This window comes from Microtus ochrogaster, chromosome 18, assembly GCF_000317375.1.
Source record: "Microtus ochrogaster isolate Prairie Vole_2 chromosome 18, MicOch1.0, whole genome shotgun sequence".
Taxonomy (NCBI): domain Eukaryota; kingdom Metazoa; phylum Chordata; class Mammalia; order Rodentia; family Cricetidae; genus Microtus; species Microtus ochrogaster.
The window spans coordinates 61,563,065-61,576,372 of record NC_022020.1 but is presented as its reverse complement, the minus strand read 5'-3'; the positions used below and the strand labels follow the sequence as shown (position 1 = coordinate 61,576,372).

General features: G+C 49.3%; 1 protein-coding gene across 2 annotated transcripts in view; it reads left to right on the top strand.

Moving 5' to 3' along the window:
- Positions 1 to 9,628: 9,628 nt before the first annotated feature.
- The window catches only part of C18H18orf25 (chromosome 18 C18orf25 homolog), a 68,154-nt gene continuing 64,474 nt past the window's right edge, over positions 9,629 to 13,308 (top strand). For both annotated transcript variants that reach the window (XM_026783421.1, XM_026783420.1), the window contains exon 1: positions 9,629 to 9,900. The gene's annotated coding sequence lies outside the window, so the exon portion shown is untranslated. The remainder of the gene's footprint in view (positions 9,901 to 13,308) is intronic.

Genomic DNA, 13,308 nt, shown 5'->3' with positions numbered 1-13,308 from the left:
TTTTTTTTCATTTATCTCTCTCTGTGTATGGACATGGATTTCCAGGAAGAACAGGAGAGGGAGTCTGATCCCCTGGAGTTGGAGTTATAGACAGCTGGGAACTGCGATGTGGGTGCTGGGAACCGACTTCAGGCCCTCCGGAAGACTAGTATGTACGTACTCCAGTGCAGAGCCATCTCTCAGCCCATTCTGCGGGCCTCTCTTAGAAAAATGACTTGCTTGATACAAGGGTTGCTGGGAAGGAGCCAAGGACCTGACTGGTCCTCTCTGCACAGCTTTCTGATCTACAACCCTTTAGCCAGTTTTCGTGTGAGGTGACTGTCCCAAAGCAGAGGCTAGACTGTGCATTGCACTGGCGGGCCTTCCTGTGGTCACGTGTCCTCGGCACTTAGCAGGGCGCTTGATTCTGGAGCAGGTGCCCATGAGGTGTTGCGTTTGGCCTTTTCATCCTTTCCATCCCTCCCGTTTGCAGTAGACTGCCACGCTGGTGGCTGCTAGTGTCGGGACGTGGGTGGAAGGCACCGAGCTTAGCAGCTCTTCCCGGTTTTTTTTTTTTGTTGTTGTTGTTGTTTGCTTTTGTTTGTTTGATTTTCTTTTTCTTTTTTTTTTAAAAAGATTTATTTATTAAGCATACAATGTACTGCTGGCAAGGAAGGCACCAGGACTCATTACAGATGGTTGTGAGCCACCATGTGGTTGCTGGGAATTGAACTCAGGACCTCTGGAAGAGCAGCCAGTGCTCTTACCCTCTGAGCCATCTCTCCAGCCCCCTGTTTGATTTTCTTTGAGAGACAGGGTTTGTCTATGTAGCTTTGGCTGTCCTGGAATTCTCTCTGTAGATCAGACTGGCCTCGAATTCACAGAGATTTGTCAGTCTTTGCCTTCCTAGTGCTGGGATTAAAGGCATGCACCACCATTGCCCGGCTGTGACATTTCTTATATGGATGCTATCCACTTATATAGATTGTTATCCACTGTACAGGAATTCTGAATCCCTAGCTCCTCCCTGAAGTGCTGCTCCTCACACCATCACTACCACCACACACACACTGTAGAAATGTTGCCAGCTCTTGAACTGACCCAGAATCGATTCCATCTTCCCTCACCTGTTTTTGGGGGGCTTGTCATTCCTGAGACTGAATGGTGGCTTGTGGGAAGCCGGGCACAAAGGGAATTTCATCAATGAATGGGTGCTACCAGTCAGAGACCAAAGGACCAGCTAAGTAATGAATTCTTCCATCGTTCCAGCGCTGAGGACCAGGGTGGAGAGGATGGCACAGAGAAAATTCAACAACTGCAGAGGAAAACCTTCCCAGCAACAAGTTCAGGAGCACCTGGGCAGGGCAGGCAGGATCGCTCCAGATCTGAAGGCAATTTGACCAGCCAGTCCCAGGACTACCTCCAGGGGACCAAGGGCATAGTAGGACGAATACCAGTTTGGCTTTTGAGACTGTATTGCCGTTTGTCCCAGGAGGACTCTTGAAAACTATAGGCCCCTCTGTCCTCTCTGTAACCCACTTGCCTTTGCTGACCCCCCCCCCACCATCATGAAGAAACCAGGGCTTCCTCTAGATCACATGGAGGTCTCTCATTGCTTCCCCCTGCCTGCCGGGGAGACCCCTGTCTCTACAGAGACACAATCGGAGAGTCTACCCTAGATGAGGCAAGCAGGGCTCAAAGAGAAAAGGGAAAAGCAGGGTGGGGACAGGGGACAAAAAGAGGGAAGAAGCAGAGCTGGGGACACAGCAGAAGCAGACCTGAGGGACTGGCGTGCCAATGGGCTGTGGGGAAACCAGTGGCAGGGAGGTGGGCCTTGGCAATGACTGAGCATCCCCACCCCCAGTAGCCAGGGGTTAGCTCTTTCAGGCCTCCCAGGAAGACAAACTCCTCCCTGCCTTCGCCTGCTCTTCTAGTTCTCCGTCACCCCAAAGTTTCTGGCTGTGAGCTCGCCTCTGTTAAGGGGCAGGTGAAAAAACAGGACTGCAGGAGAGGATGGGGGACCTGCCGGCATAGAAGTCAGCTTCCTGAAAGTCCCCATGGCATGACTCTGCAGTTTGGGTTGCCCCCCACAACCTTCATTTTGGTGTGGAGTTGAGGATATGTGTTCTAAAGTTTCTGGAGAAAAGTAGAAGGATCTCAAGTGAAATTTGACGGGGCCTGGAGCATCCCATATCTGTATTCTTCTTTATGCTGATGTGTGGTGTGTATACCTTGCCAGTGCTCTGATCCTGGGCCACTACCCCAGCAGCACACTGAGGTTCTGGCTGCACTTTAATTCTGCCTTGCTGAATGTGGCAGAGACTTAGTCACCTAGGGCAGCAATCTTTCTGAGTGATCACGACACCAACATCAATAAGGTAGAGCTAGTTCTTTTTATAACTGTGATTGCAAATTCCAGAATATCCTGGTATTTCCCCAGTCTGGAAGACAGCACTGGGGCACAGAATGAATGAATATACATACCGGTGTGTGTTACACTGGCCTTCTGGGCTAACAGGGTATGATTTGAAGGTTCCATAAAACCTGGCTTACCAGACAATCTATCTTTCTGTCTAAAACCCCTTCATTCTGTGTCTCCCTTTGACAAACTCTGGAGAAGGGTTTCTATTAGTTGGACAGGGTGTTCTGCCATCTGGGAGGGGCATATTAGTGGCGTATTAGTCATAAGCCACTCTAATAAGAACTAGTCTCTACAAATTGTGGTTAAGACGTGGAGACGTGGAGATGGAGAGTCCCGGGCAGGAAGATTTGGCTGTTAGAAGTGAGGAAGGCAAGGAAGATTGAAATCGTGTTCCTCCAGTAATGAGAAAAGGCACCTGCTGGATTAAGGAGAGGCCTGGGATAGTGGAGACAGACACATCAGGGAGAGTCATCTGAGAGGAGGGAACTTCAGTTGAGAAAATGCCTCTGTGAGACCCAGCTGAGTACAGGCCTGCCAGGCATTTTCTTAATCAGTGATTGATGGGGGAGGGCCTAGTGCACTGTGGGTGGAGCCAGCCCTGGGCTGGTGGCCCTGAGTTCTATAAGAAAGCAGGCTGAGCAAGCCAAGAGGAGAAAGCCAGTAAGCAGCACTCCTTCATGGCTCCTACCCAGTTTGAGTTCCTGCGTCACCTTCCCTCAATGGACTATGATTCGGAGTATGTAAGCCAAATAAGCCCTTTCCTCCCCAACTTGCTTTTTGTCATGGTGTTTAATCACACCAACAGAAACTCTAACCAGGACAAACTTCAACGCCATAGTTTTGTTTTAGGTAGGGTTTCCTCTGGTGACAATAATTCCTCCAGGAGATGTAGTCTTAGCATTCCATTAAAGAAAGTCTTAGCTCTCTGAGAGCAGAGTCATGCATCCCTTGGTCTGGGTGTGTGTCTTCTTTGCCTACAGGAATGCTGCTGGTTTTGGCACTTGCTCTCTGCTTTGCTGAGCCTGACTTCACTCACTGAGACCTCCAGGTCAGCCCAAGGAGGGACTTCCAGATGCCTTTTTCCTGAGCTGGCCCTTTGTCTCTCTGGTGACTTGAAGAAGGGAAGAAGAAAATCTAGTTGGAAATAAAAGGTCAGAGTAAGCTAGGCACAGTGGTGCATGCTTATACCCCAGCACCAAGGAGGTGCCAGCAGAAGGATCAAGGCCAGCCTGGCTTATACAAGGCTCTGGCTCAAAATACAAACTAAAATAAGCAAGCAAACAAAAATTGCTAGAGCGGTGTGGCGTACACCTTAAATTCAGCACTCGGGAGGCAGAGGCAAGCGGATCTCTGTGAGTTCAAGGTCAGCCAGGTCCACAGAGGGAGTTCTGGGAGGGGACGGTTTGGGCTACTCAGAGAAACCCTCTCTCCAATAAAAAACAAACAAACAAACAAAAAATTAGTTTGAGCAACTGGACTGAGCTTTTCAGGGACACACGGCTCCAGAAAGAGATTTGTAGAAATGTGTTAAACGAGACGCCAATCTCTAAAGTTCCCTATACGCAGGCTCCTGCGGAGCTGCTTGAGACCCAGGATGCTCTCCAAGCTTCTTGCTGTTCTGTGCTCCCAGCGGATGCATCCTCTAGTGTTCCAAATGGAAGGGAGGCAAGGACAGGGCCTGAGGTTAGCTAGGAGCTCCATGACCTGTTCAATGTACCACAGCCCAGAACCCTATGTGTCTGCCAACTGAATCTACTCAAACCCCTCACTTTGGGGGAATGTATTAAGGTTTCATTACATAGCCTTGCATGATTAAATCATCAGCCTTAGGTGTATATAGTGCCTGCCTGAAATCCACAGGCAGCTGAGGCAGCAGGATCTTGAGTCCAAGGCCAGCCTAGGCTACACAGCAAGACCTTGTCTCACCCCAACGATCCCCGTTTTCAGCAGTTGAGCCCCATCTCCAGTCCTTTTCTTGGGATTGGGTGGTGAGGATGGAAGTGGGGGTGGAGGGTAGGGCTAAAAGTTCCACCCGGTACCTTCTTGAGGTTCTCTTTAGGGATCCTCCAAGGTCATGTCATTAGCGTACAGGCAGGTAACGGGACTCCTATCGCTCCACAAATCCCCCAGGATCAGGAAGCTGGGCCAGGACTGGCAGAGCCCATCGGTATATTTATTCTACCACCTGTCCCCTGGTGTGTAGTTAAATACCACCCTGGGGAGGCAAAGGCAGGTTGAGGGCCATTTCCAGACCGCACAGGAGTCTAACCTTTTCTTCTCAAACTATTTGTCTTTTGTGGTCACCCGTCGGGAGCTCTTGAGGGTTGATTCCACTTGCCATTTCCTTCCCCATGTTTTCCTTGCTTCTCCAAGAGCCTTTGGATGTAGCCTTTTCTTCCTCTAGAGCTCTGGCAAGTTTCTTGGGTAGCTGGTTCAAGCCCTTTGCTCCCTCTTCTCGGTACTGTCAGTGGGTAAGAGAAAGTCCAGCTTTCTTTCTTCCTTCCCTCCTACCATCCTTGCTTTTTTTCCCCCCAGTTTTTTTGAAACAAGTTCTCAAGTACTTGGTCAGGAACTCACTATGTAGATCGGGCTGGTCTTAAACTCACAGATACCCACTTGCCTCTGCCATGTGAGTGCTGGTATTAAAGGCGTGTGCCACTGTGCCTGGCTTTGTTCCCCCTTCAAACCTAAACCTTACGTCAGAATCCTGAGGGTGGGTTTGTGGGAGACAGGGGAGTTGTTAGACCCCTTTCTTCCTATCCTAATGTGGTGGAATTGAATGACTCTCTTTTCTGTATCACTGGTCTGCCAGTTAAGTCCACTGTGCACAGTAGCCTGGCTTATTATAACTGCCAGGGTCCAGACTCTGGTCCCGACAACTCCAGCAGCGCTGGGGGCAGGCACCTGTCATGGAGGGGGATTATTTAGAGCAGTCAAAAGTCGTGAACCGGGGATGGAGCTCACTGGTAGAGTCCTTGCTAGCATGCAGGATGACCCAGGTCTGCTCGGTGACACGGTATGAACTGGATAACTAGGCGTGGTGGCATGTGTCTGTAATTTCAGCCCTTGGGAAGTGGGGGCAGGGGAATCGGAAATCCTTAGCTATATAGCTAGAACAGAGAGAGGGACAGGTGGAGGGGAGACTTGTTGACAAATCAGAAACCATCTTTCGCATTTATTTCCATTTTCTTTCTTTCAAGAAGTTAGACTTGGGATTGGAGAGCTGGCACAGCAGTTAAGAGCACTTGTTCTTGCAGAGGACCCAAGTTCAACTCCCAGCACCCACACGATGACTAACTTATGATAATCTGACTTTGTTCTGACCTCCCCAGACACTAGACAAGCATGTGGGTACATATATACATGCAGACAAAACATTCACACACATTAAATACATCTTAAAAAGAAAGCTAGTCTTTTCTATATGGACTAAGTTTTGTTGGCTCAACAGACAAGAGAGAGGGGCATGGAACTGGATCTCTGAGTACTTCACCCCAGCTAAGGAATGCCAACCATCCTGCCAAGAGAAGAAAAAAGAGCTCTTCCCGGCCCTCTTGGCCACCTCCGGGTTCCAACTGATGACATCCTTCTACACTGTTCCATTACGGCTCCACTTCCATGTGAACCTGTTCTGGGGGTAAAAAAAGGATCCTGATGAGATGGGAATGTCATGTGCTGTGTGCCTTGGGACTCCTGACATGTGCCTTGGAACACTGGCACCAGGAAAGCCCTGATGTGTATGCTCTCTCTGAGCCAAGGACGGTTCTGAAAGCTTTTTATGCATTTCTCACTTCTCCTTCACCCTCAAGAGCACCAAGAGGCCATCCTTTGGCCAGTAAGGACTCCAAGGTTCAGCGAGATCACACCGTTGCTTGAAGGTTGCTCTGCTGGAGTGAGGCAGAGCCAGGTCCAAATTCAGACTGGCTACAGTTTGGATTCCTCTGATGGCTTCTAGATAGCCTTCCCTATAAGGATACAGTGTGATTCTGGGGGAAGAAGTAAGCTAACTCTGCTCTGGAAGCTGTCCCTTGTCTGAGGTTCCATGGCTATCACAGTACGGAGGCTCAGCCATTCCCCAGGGTCCACTGCCTGTGCCTTTGACAGGGATTAAAAACACCACCAAGTCCATGGAGATACTATGGGGTGTAGATGAATAAATCCATTTAAATAGTATGGAATCTGTCATATAGTAAGTAATAAAAGCCATTATTATCTCATCCCCTCACTTTATTTACTTAGGACTGGAAAGCTCTTATGCCAATGCCAGTTAGCAAAAATGAATGAACTGTATAGGATATATATATATATACACATAAAATACATATATAATATATATACACACACATATATAATGGGATCAGTATATCAAAGAAATATCTGCACTTGCATGTTTATTGCAGCTCTATTTACAAGATATGAAAGTGATACAGAGGAGACTATTGTTCAGCCATGAAATAAAATTCTACCATTTCTAGCAATTTGGAGGTTTTGGATATTAAATACAATATGTCAGGGACCACAGGACAAGTGCTGAAACTTTGTATGTATGCTTTCACTTAAATGTCGCCACGTTAACTTTTCTGGGGGAAAAGTATGGAGAAAAAAAGGATACCTGTGACAGATCAAGGAATGATCGCACCCAAGTCCAACTCAGTGGACCAATGAATTTCCTGGCTTATATACGAGAGGAACACGCATGAGGGGTTACTTACGGGAGCTTGGGTGGTTCAAAAACAGCTTCGTCACTGAAAGGTCCTACCTTGTCAGGAGTGGGGGCCTCAGGGAAGCTGTCCCATGGAGTCCTGCCTTCAGTTAACGCTCTACCACCCTCACCCCACCACATGTATATACGTGTATCATACACACATGCATATATATGTGTATGTATGTACATATATGTATTTATATATATATGTCCTAGAAACTCCCAAGATCATGTGACAACTTGAGGGTGGGGCAGGGTAGGGGGGAGTTATGCCTAGACTCCCAGGCTCAGGTCCTAAGGGACACCCCCGCTTTAACTAGGGCGTGCTAACAGTCCCTTTACTGTTCCCACAGACCTAGTTGGCACTGATTGTTCCGGGGCGTGGCCACGACTAGAGGGTCAAAGTTACTTCTGCTCCAAGGCGGTCATGGGATGGCCACCAAGGTGGTCATGGGATGGTCATGTTTTGGCTGGGGAAGACACGAGGGAGGACCAGATGTAGAGAAATGTTAAGCACAGGTGCCGGGGTGCAGCTGAACAGGAGGAGCAGCTCACACTGTTGTCCATCAGTAGTGTGTGACAACCATGGTTGGTGACAATAAATTGAAAAAAAATTGTAGTAGAAAGGATTTTAAATATCCTCACTACAAAAAAAAAAAAGGGTCTGAGGTGACGGATATGCCAATTATGCTGACCTGACCATTACATCGTTCGTGTTTTGAAATGGTACACGGTACCCCACAAATAGTACAGTGATATGTGAATGGAACATACGTAAAAAGTCTTGAGAAAGGCCCGGCAGGAAGACTCCGTGGGTGACTGTACTTGCCTTGGAAGTTTGACTGAGTTTGACTCTCAGAGCCCGTCGTGGACGGAGAGAACAGACTCCCAAGGTTGTCTTCTGAGCATCCCCCCCCCCCAAATAACAAGATGGTGATAAAAACAAATTCCGAAGGAGCTGGGGAGCAGAGCGACCTAGTCTACGGAGGGAGCTGATGCTGACGGAGGTGTGAGCCCACTGCGTAGAGTTTTCCAAATCTCCTTTTGGGGTATCTCACCCAAGATTTCACTTGTTTTTTTCTTACACAAAGGCAATTTATTAACAGACATTGACGGTGAATTTTTTTCCTTCAGATGCTGTCGGAGAGGATGCGGTGACATCCCATAGCAAACAGAAGCTCCGAAGGCAGAGTGGGTCCCAGGTTCGGGGGTCTTGGTCTGGAGTGTGAGATGCAGGGCAATAACGAGCCAGGGGAGAGCTCTTCGCAGGTAGCCTTCACTCTCATCCCACCAGTCGCTGGGCCGATGCTTTCTTTGCTAGAAAGACCAGAGACGTAGAAAAGTAACTCCCACTGAAGGATGCAGAGACATGGCAGGCACCCAATCCATTTTCCCTTCAATCGCGGATTTGTTTTCCCATCTTTTCTCTCTCTTTTCGTGGTGTGTGTTGTCTCCAGACTCCGCTACCAGAAATCAGAGCATATCTTTACCAGTTTGGAAAACGGTTAGACCACCTTGTCTCAGCACTAGAAAAAGCTCTGGGGACGGTGCTCAGGGGTGGAGCAGTTGCCCTTCATCTGCAGGAATCAAAGGGATCAGTTCAATTCCTGATTTTTTTTTTTTTAAAAAGGGGGTTTACAGATAGCAATCATTTTCTTCTCAAACCTTTTATATCCCTCCTCACCTCTAAAACCTGCGCTTTTAGGGAGTCAGACCTCGTGTAGTAAGGTTGTCCTCAGCATCGGTCTCTGGAGTTCTCTTCCCTTGCCAAGTGGAAACCCATCCTATTCTCTCTGGGTCCCGAGGCCCGCACGTGCCCTGCGCCCATTTTAAGGACAGGTTTGCCAAACTCACAGCGGAGTGTGTCACCCTTCCCAGGGCGCGCCAAACCCCGGAGTGACTCTGCAGAGGTGGAATTTTGGGCGTCGGAAGCGTGTGGGGCCCGAGCGGGGCCCCTGGAGGACGGTCCCGCCAGCAGGTGGCGCGCTAGCCGCCAGCCCCGCGCCGTTCCCGAGCCGAAACTTGAACAAGACGTTAGTGCCGGTGTCGGAGCTGAGCGGTTCCCGGAGCCGAGCTGTTGGCTCCCGTGGGAGAGGAGTGGCCAGAGAAGGGAGCGGACACCCTGCCGGAGTGACTCTACGGTTCGGACATCGTGCGCTGCCTTCGGAAAAGCTTCGCGAGCGGGTGAGTAACTGGGGAGCGCTCGGGAAGCGGATTCCCGTGCTCTTAAGGCGTTGACCTTGGTTTGCATTGCCTGGCATTTTCGTTTATCGAGACCGACGTTTCTGGATGGAGGTGGTGGGCACAGCAGCAGGGGGTCCGCGCGAAAAGCCGGGAAAGCGGGCGCACCGCAACCCGCGCTCACCGGAGGGCTGGCGCGCGTCCGTCCCCGTCGCCAGGTGGCGCTGCGCGGCTTGCTCCCGGCCGCCCGCCAGGCAATACGAGTTCCCGCCGCGGCGGCGGCCGCTCTAGCCGGCCGGCGCTGCTCTGTGGTTCCGGGCGGAAGTGAGGCGCAGAGCGGAACGGCCTCTGGTGACATTTTCTTGGGGCGGCGCGGACGCCTGAAGGGAATTGGTGTTGGAGGCTGCGGAGGCGGCGAGCTTTACTCTGCCCCCTCCCCCCTGCCGGGCCTCCAGCCGCGCTCCTCTGCTCGCCGCTGGGAGTTGTCTGAGGAGGAAGGGGGCGGCGGGGCCGCCGGGGCCCGAGTCAGCAGCCCGTCAGCGTCGCCCGGGGTGGGCGCGTGCCCCGTCGGGGCGCGCGGGGCCCGCTAGGAGGCACGGACGGCCGGGCGCAGGTGAGGCACGGAGGGGCGCGGAGTAGCGGCCTCGGCCGCGGGGCGGAGGCTGCGTGCCGATCCGGCGAGGCGCTTGCGGAGGCTGAGGGGAGCGGGCCGGGCTGAGAGGGCTTTGCTGCGTCCGAGCGTAGGGTCGCGACGGCGGAGGCGCGGCCGGGACCCCTCGCTCGCCCCGCCGCGGGTGACCCTCGCGTCCTCTACCCGCCGAAGTGCCCTCCCCCCCGGCCGCTGGCCCCGAGAAGACGGCGGCTTGGAGGGACCGCAGCCCCCAGGCCGCAGAGTTGGCTTGGAACAACTTTCCCGAGCCCGGGCCCGGGGGGAGCGGCGGAGGCGACAGCCCCGCCAGCTCGGCAGCGGACGCCGGCGGGGACCGAACCGCGGAGAGCCCCTTCCGGCGGTGGCCTTGGGGGAGCGGGAAACGGCTTCTCTGGCTTGGTACCGGCCTCTGGTCGCTCCCGCGACTGGCGGTCCCCAGATGCCCCGAATCAGTGCGCCTGGGTCTGCGACACCGACCTGCGAGTTTGTCAACTTTAGTTGAAGGCCAGCGCAGACGTCATCTGACGACCCCCGGATTAAGGACTCTTGCCTTCCCAGACTTCCCAGATTATTAGTCCTCTGCCTCCAGGATAATTTCTCACCGTTTATCTTAAAGCACTCAATTTTATAGCGTATTGTGTTCTTTTATGGAGCGGTCCGTCCCGTCCCCCGCCCCTCCCCCGCATCCGATGGTATGCCATTCATTCTCACCTTTAACTACCCCGTCGTTATCACAACCTAGAGAGAGGCTCAGCGGTGGACGGGCTGGACCCGTGCCGCCCTTCCAGATCCTTTACGGACCGCTTAGGCAGTTTGTGCTTGCAGTTCTCCGTTTGCGCTTTTTTGTATCTGAGTCTTTGCATCCATTTGGGTGAAAGTCTTACTGATGACGCTTTGTAAAGGTTGAGCCACTTAATTATTAATACATCTGGCCGTTTGCTTAGGTTATTACTGTGTAGTATCGTTAGGCGCATGCTAACCGTTTGAGTCACTTTTCTCCTCTTGGGATATTGTAAGGATGAAAGCTATTAACCTTGTAATGTAGTTTTGCTGATTCTGGCGATCTGGATTTGTCCAGTAATCAGAGCCTTTTGGTTTAACTAGCAGTTTAGACTTACAGTTGATGTGTATCTTCTGCTATCTTGAAGAATTATAGTAGTGACCTTTTTTTTTCTTTTTGTTTTGGAGACCATATTTATATGCTAATACAATATTAAGTAGAATGCATTGTACATAGTAGATTGTCGATAAATGTGTAATTACTAATTAAATTGGAATTAAGGAAGCCAAATTGGACTTGGTTTCAGTGACCCACATACTTTCAAAATAATTTGAATGAAATTTTAATTCATTTTTATTACATGAGAAAGAAAAATATTTTAACCTATAAATTGATTTTTTTTTTTTAAGAGTGCTTCTCAGTGATGCTGTTGTTTTGGTTTTTCAAGACCCGGTTTTGCTGTGTAGCTCTGGCTGTCTCTGTCTTCCAAGTGTTGGGATTAAAGGCATATGCCACCACTACTGTGTAATATTGTATTCTTAATATGATAGCCTACACTCTGTTTCTGTCTCATCCCCTGCCAAACACCGAGAGTGTGTGTGTGACAGGATCTTGTGTAACACAGGCTGGTTTTTTTTTTTTTCGAGACAGGGTTTCTCCGTAGCTTTTTTGGTTCCTGTCCTGGAACTAGCTCTTGTAGACCAGGCTGGCCTCGAACTCACTGAGATCCGCCTGCCTCTGCCTCCTGAGTGCTGGGATTAAAGGCATGCGCCACCACCGCCCGGCCACAGGCTGCTTTTGAACTCCTGGTTCTTCTTCCACCTTCCAAATGCTAGGGTTCGTCACCCTGCCCTGCTTCATGTTAACGTAGGTGTAAACACCAAAGTACATGTATGAAATCTGAAAGATGAGAGGGCTGAGTCTGGCAGACTTTTTAGTCTCACCTGTAGCTCAGGCCATCTCAGTCCTCTTGCCTCAGCCTCCTGAGTGCTCGAATTTCTTTTCCATTTGAATGAAAGTTTTATGTTTGGGTGATGCATCGTTTCATTAAGTGGAGGTCAGAGGAGTCTGTGGGAGTTGATTCTTTCCCAAGGATTGCTGGGAAGTCTCTAACCTGCAGAGCCATCTTGCTGGCTCCATAAGTAAGATTCTTAATGGGACGCACCTCAACTTTGTGGAAAGAGGATTGGATTTTGGAACAAGAAACTTGTCCATCATTTGCTTCATATTAAGTTCACAATTCAGCTTGTTCAACCTTTTTTGCTATGTATGTGACAGGGAGAGGCAGGGTCCAGACTGGCCATGAATTTGTGGCAGTTCCTCTTCCTCTGCCTCTGAAGTGCTAGGATTGCAGGCACGTGCCATTGCTCCTGGCATTGTTCACTCTTCATGCGTTCGTCTGAGACTGTTTTATGTGATTAATTCAAGCCCTACATGATAAAGATAAGTTTAACTTTCAAATATAATGCAGTTCTGCTGGAGCTCTGTGCTCAGTGTATGGCCTTTAAAGAATTTGCTCATAGTATTTGTGTTGACATTGATACTTCTGAATTTCTTTATATTTATATTTCTGGTATTGATACTTTAAATCTCTTTACTGAGCCAAGTGTGATGACTTAATGCCTGTAATCCAAACTGAGGCAAGAAGATTGCTTTGAGTTCAAGGCCAACATGGGAGACACAGTGAGATTCAGGACTGCCTGGGTTATAGTGTGGGACTGAACTTCAAAAATAAATCTGTTTACCACATAACTAATAATTTATGTGAGCTTGTGTAGTTACTCATTATTCAAGAAATTGTTTTGCTGGGATCCCTAACTGTACAGTTTTGCTCCAACATGTGCATAAATATACAGGCTGGATGGACAAGTTGAGCGTTTTTCTCCCATTTTAAAGCTTGGATGTAGTAGCAAACCAATCCTTATTTTGGTAATTTTAATAATTATCTCAGACTTTTATTTTCCTGCATGTAACTAGGCATACACTTGAAACTCTGCAAAAGCTAAAAATATATTGTTAATGTGTGTTCTCTTGAAGCATACTGATTTTAGTATATTACTTTCTTATTTTTTAAATTTGTTTTTTGAGACAAGGTTTCTTTATATAGCTGTGGCTGGTCTAGAACTCACTATGTAGACACCAGGCTGGCTTTGAATTCATAGAGATTTACCTGACTCTGTCTCCTGACCACACCCAGTGATTTATACTACTTTAATAAAGATTTAGGGCTCAATTTTTTTTGTTAAATATAATTATGTAGACAAAATGAAATAGAGATAATAACATGAGTAAAATGGTGATATCTAGAGAGATATGGAGAAAAAGAAAATATTCATGTGGGACGTACGTGTGTGTGTGTGTGTGTGTGTGTG